The following is a 16,474-nucleotide window of genomic DNA, read 5'->3' as shown; positions in this document are numbered from 1 at the left end:
CATTTTCTTTTAGAATTTGCTGGTATGATTCAGAATGCATTGCTCCATCAATGATGGCAAGCCGTCCTGGCCCAGATGCAGCGAAACCGGCCCAAACTGCAACGCTACCACCACCATTGTTCAGAAATGGGATACGGGTCTTATGCTGGAATGCGGTGTTCTCCTTCCCCCAAAAATAACCCTTCTCATTTAAACCAAAAAGTTCTAGTTTGGTCTCACCTGTCCACAAAACGTTTTTTCGAGTAGCCTTGGGTCTTGTCCATGTGATCTTTAGCAAACTGCATGCAGGAAGCAATGTTCTTTATGGAAAGCAGGGGCTTTCTCCTTGCCATCCTGCCATGCACACCACTGTTGTTCAGTGTACTCATTATGGTGGACTCAGGAACATTGACATTTGCCTACGCGAGAGAGGCCTTTAGTGGCTTAGAAGTTACCCTGGGATCCGTTGTGACCTCGTGGACAATTACATGTCTTGCTCTTGGAGTGATCTTTGTTGGCTGACCACGCCTGGGGAGGGTAACCATGCTCGTGAATTTCCTTCATTTGTACACAATCTGTCTGACTGTGGATTGGTGACTTCAGACTAACTGCTCATGCAGACGCCAACAGTGTCTGCACCATGCACGCTCCCTTTACAGAATGCGCTTAAGCAAGGTCTTTACAAGAAAAATAGGGTCCAAACCCACATGGGCTGTGCACAGCGGACTGGCAGCTCATCACCTTAACCTCTTGCTGACATAGCTCACGCGTATGAAATTACATCCCGGTGTGTGGAGCAAAAAAGAGGTTTCGGTGCAGGTTCTTCGCCCCTGTCGTCTGGACTGCGGAATGCGCTCTGCGTTGACGGACCTCCAGAGACGCAAGAGCCTTACAGCAGCTGTGGCCAAAAAGCATTGAAATACAGCTCACGGTCGCGAAACACGTAGCCACAGTGCTAGCTCTTCACATTTCTCCACCCTCTCTAGTGCCAGCTCAGGGACCTGTACAAAGCTTCCCGGTTGTAGGCCTTGTAGGTGTGAGACAGACTGCAACAAAGCCAGACATTGCTGGAAAGAGGAGGCAACGTGAGAAGCTTGCGACGAGGATGGGATTCGAACCCACGCGTGCAGAGCACAACGGATTAGCAGTCCATCGCCTTAACCTCTCGGCCACCTCGTCCGAGGCCCGCCCCGTTTAACGGAAACTATGCAAATGAGGGTTTCATGTTCGCCGGCTGGATGACTGCTTCTCAAATAGATCTGATTCAAGTCTTGGGGTATGAGCTGTGCCGTCATATAAACTGAAGGTTGACGATGCGGCGAGACGGCCCAAAGGTCTCACAGAACGGGACAACTCCATAGTCGAGCCGTCGCAATGCAATCCAATCCTTGGGCGGCTAGGTACCGACTACCTATGGACTGCCCGTCCCAGCGAGTTAAATTTCTTTGGAAAATGTAACTTCTACCCGTGACCCTGAGTAGGATTACGCGGTATAGAAGATGGATGGATGGATGGAAATGCAACTTTTATCCTTACCTGGATATACACAACGACTGTGGAAAAGGGGGGCATGAGTTGCGACGTTCGTGAGGCAGCATGCTACGTGGTGTATAGCATGAAAGCGTGGGAGAAAAACCTGCGCAAAGCCTTTGGAGACGAGACATCACCCACTGTGAGCTAACGACCGTGGCAGCGGTGGGATTTGAACCCACGCCCCCGAAGAGACTGGAGCCTAAATCCAGCGCCTTGGACCACTCGGCCACGCTACCCGCAGGCCGGCGTGGTGGTAAACCCGTCCGTGGGAAGAAGGTGACCGGGTCATTCCGCCGGACAACAAGAAATCTGGCATGGGCGCGACAAAAGGGCTGTTGTGAGACTCGAGTGCCTTTCGCTTAACCGGCTCTGGCGGAGACATCTAACCATTTCCAGCTGAAGACAGAGCTAAGGCCTGGTCTTTTGGACGCGATTCGTCTAGGCTTAAGACGCCATGCTCCACGGTCACATCGGAGTTGTGTTTGCGGAAGAGCTCTTCTGCCATGACCTTACATCCCACTTACGGTGGTGCTTGAAAGTTTGTGAACCCTTTAGAGCTTTCTATACATCTTCATTACCGGGACCTAAAACATCGTAAGATCTTCACACAAGTATCAAAAGTAGATAAAGAGAACCTAATTACAGAAACCAGACAAAAACATTACAGATGGTCAGTTATTTATTGATGAAAATGATCCAGTATTGCATACCTGTGAGTGGCAAAAGTATGCGAACCTTTGCTTTCAGTATCTGGTGTGACCTCGGTGTGCAGCAACCACTGCAAACAAACGTTTCCGGTAACTGTTGAACAGTCCTGCACGTCAGCTTGGAGGAATTTTAGCCCATCCCTCATTACAGTCCAGTTTCATCTCTAGGATGTGGGTGGGTTTCCTCACTTGAGCTGCTTGCTTCAGGTCCTTCCGCAGCATTTCTACTGGATCAAGGTCAGGACCTTGACTTGGCCATTCCAAAACATTGACTTTATTCTTCTTTAACCATCCTTTGGTAGAACGACTTGTGTGCTTAGGGTTGTTGTCTTGCTGCGCGGCCCACTTTCCCCTTGAGATCCAGTTTACGGACAGATGTGCTGACATTTTCTTTTAGAATTTGCTGGTATGATTCAGAATGCATTGCTCCATCAATGATGGCAAGCCGTCCTGGCCCAGATGCAGCGAAACCGGCCCAAACTGCAACGCTACCACCACCATTGTTCAGAAATGGGATACGGGTCTTATGCTGGAATGCGGTGTTCTCCTTCCCCCAAAAATAACCCTTCTCATTTAAACCAAAAAGTTCTAGTTTGGTCTCACCTGTCCACAAAACGTTTTTTCGAGTAGCCTTGGGTCTTGTCCATGTGATCTTTAGCAAACTGCATGCAGGAAGCAATGTTCTTTATGGAAAGCAGGGGCTTTCTCCTTGCCATCCTGCCATGCACACCACTGTTGTTCAGTGTACTCATTATGGTGGACTCAGGAACATTGACATTTGCCTACGCGAGAGAGGCCTTTAGTGGCTTAGAAGTTACCCTGGGATCCGTTGTGACCTCGTGGACAATTACATGTCTTGCTCTTGGAGTGATCTTTGTTGGCTGACCACGCCTGGGGAGGGTAACCATGCTCGTGAATTTCCTTCATTTGTACACAATCTGTCTGACTGTGGATTGGTGACTTCAGACTAACTGCTCATGCAGACGCCAACAGTGTCTGCACCATGCACGCTCCCTTTACAGAATGCGCTTAAGCAAGGTCTTTACAAGAAAAATAGGGTCCAAACCCACATGGGCTGTGCACAGCGGACTGGCAGCTCATCACCTTAACCTCTTGCTGACATAGCTCACGCGTATGAAATTACATCCCGGTGTGTGGAGCAAAAAAGAGGTTTCGGTGCAGGTTCTTCGCCCCTGTCGTCTGGACTGCGGAATGCGCTCTGCGTTGACGGACCTCCAGAGACGCAAGAGCCTTACAGCAGCTGTGGCCAAAAAGCATTGAAATACAGCTCACGGTCGCGAAACACGTAGCCACAGTGCTAGCTCTTCACATTTCTCCACCCTCTCTAGTGCCAGCTCAGGGACCTGTACAAAGCTTCCCGGTTGTAGGCCTTGTAGGTGTGAGACAGACTGCAACAAAGCCAGACATTGCTGGAAAGAGGAGGCAACGTGAGAAGCTTGCGACGAGGATGGGATTCGAACCCACGCGTGCAGAGCACAACGGATTAGCAGTCCATCGCCTTAACCTCTCGGCCACCTCGTCCGAGGCCCGCCCCGTTTAACGGAAACTATGCAAATGAGGGTTTCATGTTCGCCGGCTGGATGACTGCTTCTCAAATAGATCTGATTCAAGTCTTGGGGTATGAGCTGTGCCGTCATATAAACTGAAGGGTGACGATGCGGCGAGACGGCCCAAAGGTCTCACAGAACGGGACAACTCCATAGTCGAGCCGTCGCAATGCAATCCAATCCTTGGGCGGCTAGGTACCGACTACCTATGGACTGCCCGTCCCAGCGAGTTAAATTTCTTTGGAAAATGTAACTTCTACCCGTGACCCTGAGTAGGATTACGCGGTATAGAAGATGGATGGATGGATGGAAATGCAACTTTTATCCTTACCTGGATATACACAACGACTGTGGAAAAGGGGGGCATGAGTTGCGACGTTCGTGAGGCAGCATGCTACGTGGTGTATAGCATGAAAGCGTGGGAGAAAAACCTGCGCAAAGCCTTTGGAGACGAGACATCACCCACCGTGAGCTAACGACCGTGGCAGCGGTGGGATTTGAACCCACGCCCCCGAAGAGACTGGAGCCTAAATCCAGCGCCTTGGACCACTCGGCCACGCTACCCGCAGGCCGGCGTGGTGGTAAACCCGTCCGTGGGAAGAAGGTGACCGGGTCATTCCGCCGGACAACAAGAAATCTGGCATGGGCGCGACAAAAGGGCTGTTGTGAGACTCGAGTGCCTTTCGCTTAACCGGCTCTGGCGGAGACATCTAACCATTTCCAGCTGAAGACAGAGCTAAGGCCTGGTCTTTTGGACGCGATTCGTCTAGGCTTAAGACGCCATGCTCCACGGTCACATCGGAGTTGTGTTTGCGGAAGAGCTCTTCTGCCATGACCTTACATCCCACTTACGGTGGTGCTTGAAAGTTTGTGAACCCTTTAGAGCTTTCTATACATCTTCATTACCGGGACCTAAAACATCGTAAGATCTTCACACAAGTATCAAAAGTAGATAAAGAGAACCTAATTACAGAAACCAGACAAAAACATTACAGATGGTCAGTTATTTATTGATGAAAATGATCCAGTATTGCATACCTGTGAGTGGCAAAAGTATGCGAACCTTTGCTTTCAGTATCTGGTGTGACCTCGGTGTGCAGCAACCACTGCAAACAAACGTTTCCGGTAACTATTGAACAGTCCTGCACGTCAGCTTGGAGGAATTTTAGCCCATCCCTCATTACAGTCCAGTTTCATCTCTAGGATGTGGGTGGGTTTCCTCACTTGAGCTGCTTGCTTCAGGTCCTTCCGCAGCATTTCTACTGGATCAAGGTCAGGACCTTGACTTGGCCATTCCAAAACTTTGACTTTATTCTTCTTTAACCATCCTTTGGTAGAACGACTTGTGTGCTTAGGGTTGTTGTCTTGCTGCGCGGCCCACTTTCCCCTTGAGATCCAGTTTACGGACAGATGTGCTGACATTTTCTTTTAGAATTTGCTGGTATGATTCAGAATGCATTGCTCCATCAATGATGGCAAGCCGTCCTGGCCCAGATGCAGCGAAACCGGCCCAAACTGCAACGCTACCACCACCATTGTTCAGAAATGGTATACGGGTCTTATGCTGGAATGCGGTGTTCTCCTTCCCCCAAACATAACCCTTCTCATTTAAACCAAAAAGTTCTAGTTTGGTCTCACCTGTCCACAAAACGTTTTTTTCGAGTAGCCTTGGGTCTTGTCCATGTGATCTTTAGCAAACTGCATGCAGGAAGCAATGTTCTTTATGGAAAGCAGGGGCTTTCTCCTTGCCATCCTGCCATGCACACCACTGTTGTTCAGTGTACTCATTATGGTGGACTCAGGAACATTGACATTTGCCTACGCGAGAGAGGCCTTTAGTGGCTTAGAAGTTACCCTGGGATCCGTTGTGACCTCGTGGACAATTACATGTCTTGCTCTTGGAGTGATCTTTGTTGGCTGACCACGCCTGGGGAGGGTAACCATGCTCGTGAATTTCCTTCATTTGTACACAATCTGTCTGACTGTGGATTGGTGACTTCAGACTAACTGCTCATGCAGACGCCAACAGTGTCTGCACCATGCACGCTCCCTTTACAGAATGCGCTTAAGCAAGGTCTTTACAAGAAAAATAGGGTCCAAACCCACATGGGCTGTGCACAGCGGACTGGCAGCTCATCACCTTAACCTCTTGCTGACATAGCTCACGCGTATGAAATTACATCCCGGTGTGTGGAGCAAAAAAGAGGTTTCGGTGCAGGTTCTTCGCCCCTGTCGTCTGGACTGCGGAATGCGCTCTGCGTTGACGGACCTCCAGAGACGCAAGAGCCTTACAGCAGCTGTGGCCAAAAAGCATTGAAATACAGCTCACGGTCGCGAAACACGTAGCCACAGTGCTAGCTCTTCACATTTCTCCACCCTCTCTAGTGCCAGCTCAGGGACCTGTACAAAGCTTCCCGGTTGTAGGCCTTGTAGGTGTGAGACAGACTGCAACAAAGCCAGACATTGCTGGAAAGAGGAGGCAACGTGAGAAGCTTGCGACGAGGATGGGATTCGAACCCACGCGTGCAGAGCACAACGGATTAGCAGTCCATCGCCTTAACCTCTCGGCCACCTCGTCCGAGGCCCGCCCCGTTTAACGGAAACTATGCAAATGAGGGTTTCATGTTCGCCGGCTGGATGACTGCTTCTCAAATAGATCTGATTCAAGTCTTGGGGTATGAGCTGTGCCGTCATATAAACTGAAGGGTGACGATGCGGCGAGACGGCCCAAAGGTCTCACAGAACGGGACAACTCCATAGTCGAGCCGTCGCAATGCAATCCAATCCTTGGGCGGCTAGGTACCGACTACCTATGGACTGCCCGTCCCAGCGAGTTAAATTTCTTTGGAAAATGTAACTTCTACCCGTGACCCTGAGTAGGATTACGCGGTATAGAAGATGGATGGATGGATGGAAATGTAACTTTTATCCTTACCTGGATATACACAACGACTGTGGAAAAGGGGGGCATGAGTTGCGACCTTCGTGAGGCAGCATGCTACGTGGTGTATAGCATGAAAGCGTGGGAGAAAAACCTGCGCAAAGCCTTTGGAGACGAGACATCACCCACCGTGAGCTAACGACCGTGGCAGCGGTGGGATTTGAACCCACGCCCCCGAAGAGACTGGAGCCTAAATCCAGCGCCTTGGACCACTCGGCCACGCTACCCGCAGGCCGGCGTGGTGGTAAACCCGTCCGTGGGAAGAAGGTGACCGGGTCATTCCGCCGGACAACAAGAAATCTGGCATGGGCGCGACAAAAGGGCTGTTGTGAGACTCGAGTGCCTTTCGCTTAACCGGCTCTGGCGGAGACATCTAACCATTTCCAGCTGAAGACAGAGCTAAGGCCTGGTCTTTTGGACGCGATTCGTCTAGGCTTAAGACGCCATGCTCCACGGTCACATCGGAGTTGTGTTTGCGGAAGAGCTCTTCTGCCATGACCTTACATCCCACTTACGGTGGTGCTTGAAAGTTTGTGAACCCTTTAGAGCTTTCTATACATCTTCATTACCGGGACCTAAAACATCGTAAGATCTTCACACAAGTATCAAAAGTAGATAAAGAGAACCTAATTACAGAAACCAGACAAAAACATTACAGATGGTCAGTTATTTATTGATGAAAATGATCCAGTATTGCATACCTGTGAGTGGCAAAAGTATGCGAACCTTTGCTTTCAGTATCTGGTGTGACCTCGGTGTGCAGCAACCACTGCAAACAAACGTTTCCGGTAACTGTTGAACAGTCCTGCACGTCAGCTTGGAGGAATTTTAGCCCATCCCTCATTACAGTCCAGTTTCATCTCTAGGATGTGGGTGGGTTTCCTCACTTGAGCTGCTTGCTTCAGGTCCTTCCGCAGCATTTCTACTGGATCAAGGTCAGGACCTTGACTTGGCCATTCCAAAACATTGACTTTATTCTTCTTTAACCATCCTTTGGTAGAACGACTTGTGTGCTTAGGGTTGTTGTCTTGCTGCGCGGCCCACTTTCCCCTTGAGATCCAGTTTACGGACAGATGTGCTGACATTTTCTTTTAGAATTTGCTGGTATGATTCAGAATGCATTGCTCCATCAATGATGGCAAGCCGTCCTGGCCCAGATGCAGCGAAACCGGCCCAAACTGCAACGCTACCACCACCATTGTTCAGAAATGGGATACGGGTCTTATGCTGGAATGCGGTGTTCTCCTTCCCCCAAAAATAACCCTTCTCATTTAAACCAAAAAGTTCTAGTTTGGTCTCACCTGTCCACAAAACGTTTTTTCGAGTAGCCTTGGGTCTTGTCCATGTGATCTTTAGCAAACTGCATGCAGGAAGCAATGTTCTTTATGGAAAGCAGGGGCTTTCTCCTTGCCATCCTGCCATGCACACCACTGTTGTTCAGTGTACTCATTATGGTGGACTCAAGAACATTGACATTTGCCTACGCGAGAGAGGCCTTTAGTGGCTTAGAAGTTACCCTGGGATCCGTTGTGACCTCGTGGACAATTACATGTCTTGCTCTTGGAGTGATCTTTGTTGGCTGACCACGCCTGGGGAGGGTAACCATGCTCGTGAATTTCCTTCATTTGTACACAATCTGTCTGACTGTGGATTGGTGACTTCAGACTAACTGCTCATGCAGACGCCAACAGTGTCTGCACCATGCACGCTCCCTTTACAGAATGCGCTTAAGCAAGGTCTTTACAAGAAAAATAGGGTCCAAACCCACATGGGCTGTGCACAGCGGACTGGCAGCTCATCACCTTAACCTCTTGCTGACATAGCTCACGCGTATGAAATTACATCCCGGTGTGTGGAGCAAAAAAGAGGTTTCGGTGCAGGTTCTTCGCCCCTGTCGTCTGGACTGCGGAATGCGCTCTGCGTTGACGGACCTCCAGAGACGCAAGAGCCTTACAGCAGCTGTGGCCAAAAAGCATTGAAATACAGCTCACGGTCGCGAAACACGTAGCCACAGTGCTAGCTCTTCACATTTCTCCACCCTCTCTAGTGCCAGCTCAGGGACCTGTACAAAGCTTCCCGGTTGTAGGCCTTGTAGGTGTGAGACAGACTGCAACAAAGCCAGACATTGCTGGAAAGAGGAGGCAACGTGAGAAGCTTGCGACGAGGATGGGATTCGAACCCACGCGTGCAGAGCACAACGGATTAGCAGTCCATCGCCTTAACCTCTCGGCCACCTCGTCCGAGGCCCGCCCCGTTTAACGGAAACTATGCAAATGAGGGTTTCATGTTCGCCGGCTGGATGACTGCTTCTCAAATAGATCTGATTCAAGTCTTGGGGTATGAGCTGTGCCGTCATATAAACTGAAGGGTGACGATGCGGCGAGACGGCCCAAAGGTCTCACAGAACGGGACAACTCCATAGTCGAGCCGTCGCAATGCAATCCAATCCTTGGGCGGCTAGGTACCGACTACCTATGGACTGCCCGTCCCAGCGAGTTAAATTTCTTTGGAAAATGTAACTTCTACCCGTGACCCTGAGTAGGATTACGCGGTATAGAAGATGGATGGATGGATGGAAATGCAACTTTTATCCTTACCTGGATATACACAACGACTGTGGAAAAGGGGGGCATGAGTTGCGACGTTCGTGAGGCAGCATGCTACGTGGTGTATAGCATGAAAGCGTGGGAGAAAAACCTGCGCAAAGCCTTTGGAGACGAGACATCACCCACCGTGAGCTAACGACCGTGGCAGCGGTGGGATTTGAACCCACGCCCCCGAAGAGACTGGAGCCTAAATCCAGCGCCTTGGACCACTCGGCCACGCTACCCGCAGGCCGGCGTGGTGGTAAACCCGTCCGTGGGAAGAAGGTGACCGGGTCATTCCGCCGGACAACAAGAAATCTGGCATGGGCGCGACAAAAGGGCTGTTGTGAGACTCGAGTGCCTTTCGCTTAACCGGCTCTGGCGGAGACATCTAACCATTTCCAGCTGAAGACAGAGCTAAGGCCTGGTCTTTTGGACGCGATTCGTCTAGGCTTAAGACGCCATGCTCCACGGTCACATCGGAGTTGTGTTTGCGGAAGAGCTCTTCTGCCATGACCTTACATCCCACTTACGGTGGTGCTTGAAAGTTTGTGAACCCTTTAGAGCTTTCTATACATCTTCATTACCGGGACCTAAAACATCGTAAGATCTTCACACAAGTATCAAAAGTAGATAAAGAGAACCTAATTACAGAAACCAGACAAAAACATTACAGATGGTCAGTTATTTATTGATGAAAATGATCCAGTATTGCATACCTGTGAGTGGCAAAAGTATGCGAACCTTTGCTTTCAGTATCTGGTGTGACCTCGGTGTGCAGCAACCACTGCAAACAAACGTTTCCGGTAACTATTGAACAGTCCTGCACGTCAGCTTGGAGGAATTTTAGCCCATCCCTCATTACAGTCCAGTTTCATCTCTAGGATGTGGGTGGGTTTCCTCACTTGAGCTGCTTGCTTCAGGTCCTTCCGCAGCATTTCTACTGGATCAAGGTCAGGACCTTGACTTGGCCATTCCAAAACTTTGACTTTATTCTTCTTTAACCATCCTTTGGTAGAACGACTTGTGTGCTTAGGGTTGTTGTCTTGCTGCGCGGCCCACTTTCCCCTTGAGATCCAGTTTACGGACAGATGTGCTGACATTTTCTTTTAGAATTTGCTGGTATGATTCAGAATGCATTGCTCCATCAATGATGGCAAGCCGTCCTGGCCCAGATGCAGCGAAACCGGCCCAAACTGCAACGCTACCACCACCATTGTTCAGAAATGGTATACGGGTCTTATGCTGGAATGCGGTGTTCTCCTTCCCCCAAACATAACCCTTCTCATTTAAACCAAAAAGTTCTAGTTTGGTCTCACCTGTCCACAAAACGTTTTTTTCGAGTAGCCTTGGGTCTTGTCCATGTGATCTTTAGCAAACTGCATGCAGGAAGCAATGTTCTTTATGGAAAGCAGGGGCTTTCTCCTTGCCATCCTGCCATGCACACCACTGTTGTTCAGTGTACTCATTATGGTGGACTCAGGAACATTGACATTTGCCTACGCGAGAGAGGCCTTTAGTGGCTTAGAAGTTACCCTGGGATCCGTTGTGACCTCGTGGACAATTACATGTCTTGCTCTTGGAGTGATCTTTGTTGGCTGACCACGCCTGGGGAGGGTAACCATGCTCGTGAATTTCCTTCATTTGTACACAATCTGTCTGACTGTGGATTGGTGACTTCAGACTAACTGCTCATGCAGACGCCAACAGTGTCTGCACCATGCACGCTCCCTTTACAGAATGCGCTTAAGCAAGGTCTTTACAAGAAAAATAGGGTCCAAACCCACATGGGCTGTGCACAGCGGACTGGCAGCTCATCACCTTAACCTCTTGCTGACATAGCTCACGCGTATGAAATTACATCCCGGTGTGTGGAGCAAAAAAGAGGTTTCGGTGCAGGTTCTTCGCCCCTGTCGTCTGGACTGCGGAATGCGCTCTGCGTTGACGGACCTCCAGAGACGCAAGAGCCTTACAGCAGCTGTGGCCAAAAAGCATTGAAATACAGCTCACGGTCGCGAAACACGTAGCCACAGTGCTAGCTCTTCACATTTCTCCACCCTCTCTAGTGCCAGCTCAGGGACCTGTACAAAGCTTCCCGGTTGTAGGCCTTGTAGGTGTGAGACAGACTGCAACAAAGCCAGACATTGCTGGAAAGAGGAGGCAACGTGAGAAGCTTGCGACGAGGATGGGATTCGAACCCACGCGTGCAGAGCACAACGGATTAGCAGTCCATCGCCTTAACCTCTCGGCCACCTCGTCCGAGGCCCGCCCCGTTTAACGGAAACTATGCAAATGAGGGTTTCATGTTCGCCGGCTGGATGACTGCTTCTCAAATAGATCTGATTCAAGTCTTGGGGTATGAGCTGTGCCGTCATATAAACTGAAGGGTGACGATGCGGCGAGACGGCCCAAAGGTCTCACAGAACGGGACAACTCCATAGTCGAGCCGTCGCAATGCAATCCAATCCTTGGGCGGCTAGGTACCGACTACCTATGGACTGCCCGTCCCAGCGAGTTAAATTTCTTTGGAAAATGTAACTTCTACCCGTGACCCTGAGTAGGATTACGCGGTATAGAAGATGGATGGATGGATGGAAATGTAACTTTTATCCTTACCTGGATATACACAACGACTGTGGAAAAGGGGGGCATGAGTTGCGACCTTCGTGAGGCAGCATGCTACGTGGTGTATAGCATGAAAGCGTGGGAGAAAAACCTGCGCAAAGCCTTTGGAGACGAGACATCACCCACCGTGAGCTAACGACCGTGGCAGCGGTGGGATTTGAACCCACGCCCCCGAAGAGACTGGAGCCTAAATCCAGCGCCTTGGACCACTCGGCCACGCTACCCGCAGGCCGGCGTGGTGGTAAACCCGTCCGTGGGAAGAAGGTGACCGGGTCATTCCGCCGGACAACAAGAAATCTGGCATGGGCGCGACAAAAGGGCTGTTGTGAGACTCGAGTGCCTTTCGCTTAACCGGCTCTGGCGGAGACATCTAACCATTTCCAGCTGAAGACAGAGCTAAGGCCTGGTCTTTTGGACGCGATTCGTCTAGGCTTAAGACGCCATGCTCCACGGTCACATCGGAGTTGTGTTTGCGGAAGAGCTCTTCTGCCATGACCTTACATCCCACTTACGGTGGTGCTTGAAAGTTTGTGAACCCTTTAGAGCTTTCTATACATCTTCATTACCGGGACCTAAAACATCGTAAGATCTTCACACAAGTATCAAAAGTAGATAAAGAGAACCTAATTACAGAAACCAGACAAAAACATTACAGATGGTCAGTTATTTATTGATGAAAATGATCCAGTATTGCATACCTGTGAGTGGCAAAAGTATGCGAACCTTTGCTTTCAGTATCTGGTGTGACCTCGGTGTGCAGCAACCACTGCAAACAAACGTTTCCGGTAACTGTTGAACAGTCCTGCACGTCAGCTTGGAGGAATTTTAGCCCATCCCTCATTACAGTCCAGTTTCATCTCTAGGATGTGGGTGGGTTTCCTCACATGAGCTGCTTGCTTCAGGTCCTTCCGCAGCATTTCTACTGGATCAAGGTCAGGACCTTGACTTGGCCATTCCAAAACATTGACTTTATTCTTCTTTAACCATCCTTTGGTAGAACGACTTGTGTGCTTAGGGTTGTTGTCTTGCTGCGCGGCCCACTTTCCCCTTGAGATCCAGTTTACGGACAGATGTGCTGACATTTTCTTTTAGAATTTGCTGGTATTATTCAGAATGCATTGTTCCATCAATGATGGCAAGCCGTCCTGGCCCAGATGCAGCGACACAGGCCCAAACTGCAACGCTACCACCACCATTGTTCAGAAATGGGATACGGGTCTTATGCTGGAATGCGGTGTTCTCCTTCCCCCAAACATAACCCTTCTCATTTAAACCAAAAAGTTCTAGTTTGGTCTCACCTGTCCACAAAACGTTTTTTTCGAGTAGCCTTGGGTCTTGTCCATGTGATCTTTAGCAAACTGCATGCAGGAAGCAATGTTCTTTATGGAAAGCAGGGGCTTTCTCCTTGCCATCCTGCCATGCACACCACTGTTGTTCAGTGTACTCATTATGGTGGACTCAGGAACATTGACATTTGCCTACGCGAGAGAGGCCTTTAGTGGCTTAGAAGTTACCCTGGGATCCGTTGTGACCTCGTGGACAATTACATGTCTTGCTCTTGGAGTGATCTTTGTTGGCTGACCACGCCTGGGGAGGGTAACCATGCTCGTGAATTTCCTTCATTTGTACACAATCTGTCTGACTGTGGATTGGTGACTTCAGACTAACTGCTCATGCAGACGCCAACAGTGTCTGCACCATGCACGCTCCCTTTACAGAATGCGCTTAAGCAAGGTCTTTACAAGAAAAATAGGGTCCAAACCCACATGGGCTGTGCACAGCGGACTGGCAGCTCATCACCTTAACCTCTTGCTGACATAGCTCACGCGTATGAAATTACATCCCGGTGTGTGGAGCAAAAAAGAGGTTTCGGTGCAGGTTCTTCGCCCCTGTCGTCTGGACTGCGGAATGCGCTCTGCGTTGACGGACCTCCAGAGACGCAAGAGCCTTACAGCAGCTGTGGCCAAAAAGCATTGAAATACAGCTCACGGTCGCGAAACACGTAGCCACAGTGCTAGCTCTTCACATTTCTCCACCCTCTCTAGTGCCAGCTCAGGGACCTGTACAAAGCTTCCCGGTTGTAGGCCTTGTAGGTGTGAGACAGACTGCAACAAAGCCAGACATTGCTGGAAAGAGGAGGCAACGTGAGAAGCTTGCGACGAGGATGGGATTCGAACCCACGCGTGCAGAGCACAACGGATTAGCAGTCCATCGCCTTAACCTCTCGGCCACCTCGTCCGAGGCCCGCCCCGTTTAACGGAAACTATGCAAATGAGGGTTTCATGTTCGCCGGCTGGATGACTGCTTCTCAAATAGATCTGATTCAGGTCTTGGGGTATGAGCTGTGCCGTCATATAAACTGAAGGGTGACGATGCGGCGAGACGGCCCAAAGGTCTCACAGAACGGGACAACTCCATAGTCGAGCCGTCGCAATGCAATCCAATCCTTGGGCGGCTAGGTACCGACTACCTATGGACTGCCCGTCCCAGCGAGTTAAATTTCTTTGGAAAATGTAACTTCTACCCGTGACCCTGAGTAGGATTACGCGGTATAGAAGATGGATGGATGGATGGAAATGTAACTTTTATCCTTACCTGGATATACACAACGACTGTGGAAAAGGGGGGCATGAGTTGCGACGTTCGTGAGGCAGCATGCTACGTGGTGTATAGCATGAAAGCGTGGGAGAAAAACCTGCGCAAAGCCTTTGGAGACGAGACATCACCCACCGTGAGCTAACGACCGTGGCAGCGGTGGGATTTGAACCCACGCCCCCGAAGAGACTGGAGCCTAAATCCAGCGCCTTGGACCACTCGGCCACGCTACCCGCAGGCCGGCGTGGTGGTAAACCCGTCCGTGGGAAGAAGGTGACCGGGTCATTCCGCCGGACAACAAGAAATCTGGCATGGGCGCGACAAAAGGGCTGTTGTGAGACTCGAGTGCCTTTCGCTTAACCGGCTCTGGCGGAGACATCTAACCATTTCCAGCTGAAGACAGAGCTAAGGCCTGGTCTTTTGGACGCGATTCGTCTAGGCTTAAGACGCCATGCTCCACGGTCACATCGGAGTTGTGTTTGCGGAAGAGCTCTTCTGCCATGACCTTACATCCCACTTACGGTGGTGCTTGAAAGTTTGTGAACCCTTTAGAGCTTTCTATACATCTTCATTACCGGGACCTAAAACATTGTAAGATCTTCACACAAGTATCAAAAGTAGATAAAGAGAACCTAATTACAGAAACCAGACAAAAACATTACAGATGGTCAGTTATTTATTGATGAAAATGATCCAGTATTGCATACCTGTGAGTGGCAAAAGTATGCGAACCTTTGCTTTCAGTATCTGGTGTGACCTCGGTGTGCAGCAACCACTGCAAACAAACGTTTCCGGTAACTGTTGAACAGTCCTGCACGTCAGCTTGGAGGAATTTTAGCCCATCCCTCATTACAGTCCAGTTTCATCTCTAGGATGTGGGTGGGTTTCCTCACTTGAGCTGCTTGCTTCAGGTCCTTCCGCAGCATTTCTACTGGATCAAGGTCAGGACCTTGACTTGGCCATTCCAAAACATTGACTTTATTCTTCTTTAACCATCCTTTGGTAGAACGACTTGTGTGCTTAGGGTTGTTGTCTTGCTGCGCGGCCCACTTTCCCCTTGAGATCCAGTTTACGGACAGATGTGCTGACATTTTCTTTTAGAATTTGCTGGTATGATTCAGAATGCAAACAGGCCCAAACTGCAACGCTACCACCACCATTTTTCAGAAATGGGATACGGGTCTTATGCTGGAATGCGGTGTTCTCCTTCCCCCAAACATAACCCTTCTCATTTAAACCAAAAAGTTCTAGTTTGGTCTCACCTGTCCACAAAACGTTTTTTCGAGTAGCCTTGGGTCTTGTCCATGTGATCTTTAACAAACTGCATGCAGGAAGCAATGTTCTTTATGGAAAGCAGGGGCTTTCTCCTTGCCATCCTGCCATGCACACCACTGTTGTTCAGTGTACTCATTATGGTGGACTCAGGAACATTGACATTTGCCTACGCGAGAGAGGCCTTTAGTGGCTTAGAAGTTACCCTGGGATCCGTTGTGACCTCGTGGACAATTACATGTCTTGCTCTTGGAGTGATCTTTGTTGGCTGACCACGCCTGGGGAGGGTAACCATGCTCGTGAATTTCCTTCATTTGTACACAATCTGTCTGACTGTGGATTGGTGGAGTCCAGGCGCTTTAGAGATACTTTTTCATCAACTTTTGCATTTTAATGTAAACAATCATATTTCGTAATATTTTGGGTCAGAAACGTTTCATAGTACTATATTATGTGTAAATATGTGAAAAGAATCAAATTGGAGTAGATCGGGCAACTGATTATATGAGTTTGTTTGAAACACCACTTTCCTTTGCTCCTAGCGCCTTCTCGTTCGCTCTATAGCGTTTTGAGCGGATAAAGAGCACAAGTGTGTAAGGGGACACAGGATGAAAGTGAACTAGATTTGTTATTGTACTTTTGATGAAAAGTGACTTTCTAGACATAAAA

At 49.6% G+C, this 16,474-nt stretch overlaps 1 protein-coding gene and 12 non-coding genes across 20 annotated transcripts in view; 1 reads left to right on the top strand and 12 right to left on the bottom strand.

The window, feature by feature from the left end:
• Nucleotides 1-16,474, top strand: part of LOC108262448 (TBC1 domain family member 10A) — a 168,976-nt gene that overhangs the window by 54,326 nt on the left and 98,176 nt on the right. The gene's annotated exons all lie outside the window — the stretch shown is intronic.
• Nucleotides 1,077-1,158, bottom strand: trnas-gcu (transfer RNA serine (anticodon GCU)). Its single transcript has one exon. It is a non-coding gene; the product is annotated as a tRNA-Ser (tRNA).
• Nucleotides 1,667-1,748, bottom strand: trnal-uag (transfer RNA leucine (anticodon UAG)). The gene has a single exon. It is a non-coding gene; the product is annotated as a tRNA-Leu (tRNA).
• trnas-gcu (transfer RNA serine (anticodon GCU)) lies at nucleotides 3,680-3,761 on the bottom strand. Its single transcript has one exon. It is a non-coding gene; the product is annotated as a tRNA-Ser (tRNA).
• On the bottom strand, nucleotides 4,270-4,351 carry trnal-uag (transfer RNA leucine (anticodon UAG)). Its single transcript has one exon. It is a non-coding gene; the product is annotated as a tRNA-Leu (tRNA).
• Nucleotides 6,284-6,365, bottom strand: trnas-gcu (transfer RNA serine (anticodon GCU)). Its single transcript has one exon. It is a non-coding gene; the product is annotated as a tRNA-Ser (tRNA).
• trnal-uag (transfer RNA leucine (anticodon UAG)) lies at nucleotides 6,874-6,955 on the bottom strand. The gene has a single exon. It is a non-coding gene; the product is annotated as a tRNA-Leu (tRNA).
• On the bottom strand, nucleotides 8,887-8,968 carry trnas-gcu (transfer RNA serine (anticodon GCU)). The gene has a single exon. It is a non-coding gene; the product is annotated as a tRNA-Ser (tRNA).
• trnal-uag (transfer RNA leucine (anticodon UAG)) lies at nucleotides 9,477-9,558 on the bottom strand. Its single transcript has one exon. It is a non-coding gene; the product is annotated as a tRNA-Leu (tRNA).
• trnas-gcu (transfer RNA serine (anticodon GCU)) lies at nucleotides 11,491-11,572 on the bottom strand. Its single transcript has one exon. It is a non-coding gene; the product is annotated as a tRNA-Ser (tRNA).
• trnal-uag (transfer RNA leucine (anticodon UAG)) lies at nucleotides 12,081-12,162 on the bottom strand. The gene has a single exon. It is a non-coding gene; the product is annotated as a tRNA-Leu (tRNA).
• On the bottom strand, nucleotides 14,095-14,176 carry trnas-gcu (transfer RNA serine (anticodon GCU)). The gene has a single exon. It is a non-coding gene; the product is annotated as a tRNA-Ser (tRNA).
• On the bottom strand, nucleotides 14,685-14,766 carry trnal-uag (transfer RNA leucine (anticodon UAG)). The gene has a single exon. It is a non-coding gene; the product is annotated as a tRNA-Leu (tRNA).

The sequence above is a fragment of the Ictalurus punctatus genome, unplaced genomic scaffold, assembly GCF_001660625.3.
Source record: "Ictalurus punctatus breed USDA103 unplaced genomic scaffold, Coco_2.0 Super-Scaffold_100, whole genome shotgun sequence".
In the NCBI taxonomy this organism is placed as follows: domain Eukaryota; kingdom Metazoa; phylum Chordata; class Actinopteri; order Siluriformes; family Ictaluridae; genus Ictalurus; species Ictalurus punctatus.
The sequence above is the reverse complement of the archived record's forward strand: the minus strand, read 5'-3'. Positions and strand labels throughout refer to the sequence as shown.